Raw genomic sequence first — 3,178 nt, 5'->3', positions numbered from 1 at the left:
AAAAAATAGGCAAAAATGTAATTAAAAAAACATAGAATAAGATGAACAAAAACAGCCAAAGAAATGAACAAAATGCATTAAAATTAATAATAAATCAACAATGAAATGAATAACATTGAAAAAAATAAGACACAAACTGAACTAAGTTGAAGAAAAAAGTCAATAAAATCAACATCATGAGCAAAAGTTAATAAGAAGATGTACCAAATAATAAATATCAGAGAAAAATAGCAATAAAATGCAATAATCAATAAAATAAAGCAATAAAATGAACAAAATGACAGAAAAATTTAAATATTGATCCACCAGTAAAATCCATGGAGTTGGATCAATGACAGTTTTATATTTATTAAATAATGAAAAAAACGAATAAAAACTTCTACAAAATCCAAAATAACATGAAAAAATAAGAAAAAAATAGCCAAAATTAAGTTAAAAAAAAGAATAGAATTAGCAAAAACATGAACTAAAACAGCCAAAGTACTGAATAAAATGCACAACATTTAAAGATAAAGGAATATATGGATCTGTACGGATTAAATATGAACGTTTTTAAAAATTATTTTAGGTGATTCCTGTCATCTTGACCTTATATGTGCAAATGTCGGAGAAATGTTCGCCGAAAGTCTTGACCTTATATGTGCAAATGTCGGAGAAATGTTCACTGAAAGTCTTGACCTTATATGTACAAATGTCAGAGAAATGTTTGTCGGAAGTCTTGACCTTATATGTGCAGATGTCGGAGAAATGTTCGCCGGAAGTCTTGACCTTATATGTACAAATGTCGGAGAAATGTTTGTCGGAAGTCTTGGCCTTATATGTGCAAACGTCGGAGAAATGTTCCTTGGAAGTCTTGACCTTATATGTGCAGATGTCGGAGAAATGTTCATCGGAAGTCTAGACCTTATACGTTCAAATGTCGGAGAAATGTTCGCCGAAAGTCTTGGAATTATAGATACAAATGACGGAGAAATGTTCGCCGAAAGTCTTGACCTTTTATGTGCTAATGTTGGAGAAATGTTCGTCAGAAGTCTCGACCTTATATATGCAGATGTCGGAGAAATGTTCGTCAGAAGTCTTGACCTTATATATGCAGATGTCGGAGAAATGTTCGTCAGAAGTCATCACCTTATATGTGCAAATGTTGGAGAAATGTTTGCTGGAAGTCTTGACCTTATATGTGCAGATGTCGGAGAAATGTTCGTCAGAAGTCTTGACCTTATATGTGCTAATGTCGGAGAAATGTTTGTTGGAAGTCTTGACCTTATATATGCAGATGTCGGAGAAATGTTCGTCAGAAGTCTCGACCTTATATATGCAGATGCCGGAGAAATGTTCGTCAGAAGTCTCGACCTTATATATGCAGATGTCGGAGAAATGTTCGTCAGAAGTCTTGACCTTATATGTGCTAATGTCGGAGAAATGTTTGTTGGAAGTCTTGACCTTATATATGCAGATGTCGGAGAAATGTTCGTCGGAAGTCTCGACCTTATATGTGCAGATGTCGGAGAAATGTTCGCCGGAAGTCTTGACCTTATATGTGCAGATGTCGGAGAAATGTTCGTCAGAAGTCTTGACCTTATATATGCAGATGTCGGAGAAATGTTCGTCAGAAGTCTTGACCTTATATGTGCTAATGTCGGAGAAATGTTTGTTGGAAGTCTTGACCTTATATATGCAGATGTCGGAGAAATGTTCGTCGGAAGTCTCGACCTTATATGTGCAGATGTCGGAGAAATGTTCGTCAGAAGTCTTCACCTTATATGTGCTAATGTCGGAGAAATGTTCGTTGGAAGTCTTGACCTTATATATGCAGATGTCGGAGAGATGTTGGTCAGAAGTCTTGACCTTATATGTGCAAATGTCGGAGAAATGTTCACTGGAAGTCTTGACCTTATATATGCAGATGTCGGAGAAATGTTCGTTGGAAGTCTCGACCTTATATATGCAGATGTCGGAGAAATGTTTGTCGGAAGTCTAGACCTTATATGTGCAAATGTTGTGACGTAGCTAGTTATAAAACGTAACAAATTCAGCAGGAATTCAAACAGGTTGTAGGAATCCACTGGATTTTTGTCCAAATGAATCTGAAGATAGTTTCTCAGCAGCTGGAGGGTTCAAATTCAAACTGTCTGAACTGTTAGGCTCCAAATACACAAAGAACTGAAGCACAGAATTAATAACAGTAGGTTTAAATAAATATGAGCCCTTTCAGTTCTCTGGTTGGTTCAGTGTTGTGGGTAAAGTCGGACTTTGACTGCACATGCGAACCTGTGTCTGAACACTTCCAACACTGACTGTTGGACTCATTGTATAAGACCAGTGGTTTCTGAGCAAAGAAAACAATCCAACATGACTTCACTTCAGGTCTGTGCCGGAGCGGTCGCCATGGTGACAGTGTTATGTGTGATTATACTGACGCTGCCTCCGCCTGAGGCCAAGGGGGAGGGGGGAGGGGGGAGGGGGGGGGGAGTGTTAGGAGTGTGTGTGCAGACTGGAGGGTGGGGCCCACTTTTCACTTCTGACCCACAGTATTTGTGCCTTTAGTGAACTGTACCCAGTATGACGGGAATGACCCAGTTACAGAAGTTTGACCGATTAAGGAAGAAAGTGTGGACAAACGGCTGGTAGGATCGATTTTATATAACAACGACCAGTTTAAGTAACCATGTATTCTATTTAATACAAAGAAAAAAGGTTCAAACACTATGGAAAATGTTCATTTAACCCTTAAACGTCCACCTTTAACCCTTAAAGACCCACACGTCCACCTTTAATCAAAACCATCTACTGATTTAAACTGTTTAATACCTGTTTGGATCTTTAAGGGTTAAAGTTAGACGTTTGGGTCTTTAAGGGTTAATGGTAGATGTTTGGGTGTTTAAGGGTTAATTTGTCCTTTACATTCTGTCCTCAGTTGTATTAAACAGGACTAAACTCTGATGTAGAACTGCTCTAAACTGTATTTTATGTCACAGCTCAATATGGGAAATTATCCAGGAAAGAAAAATGACTGAATATTGTGTTTAAAGGCCAGCTTTGGATGGACACCCGCTGGATTTTTCCGAACTGGGAAAGTCATTAGACATAAGAGAGCACTGCAGATTTTCCATCTACATTTCAGGCACTTTTTTAATCACCAGAATGAACAGGACGAATGAGGACTGAACGCTCCAGA

This window comes from Sphaeramia orbicularis, chromosome 1 (genome assembly GCF_902148855.1).
Source record: "Sphaeramia orbicularis chromosome 1, fSphaOr1.1, whole genome shotgun sequence".
Taxonomy (NCBI): Eukaryota; Metazoa; Chordata; class Actinopteri; order Kurtiformes; family Apogonidae; genus Sphaeramia; species Sphaeramia orbicularis.
Note: the sequence above shows the minus strand (reverse complement) of the source record.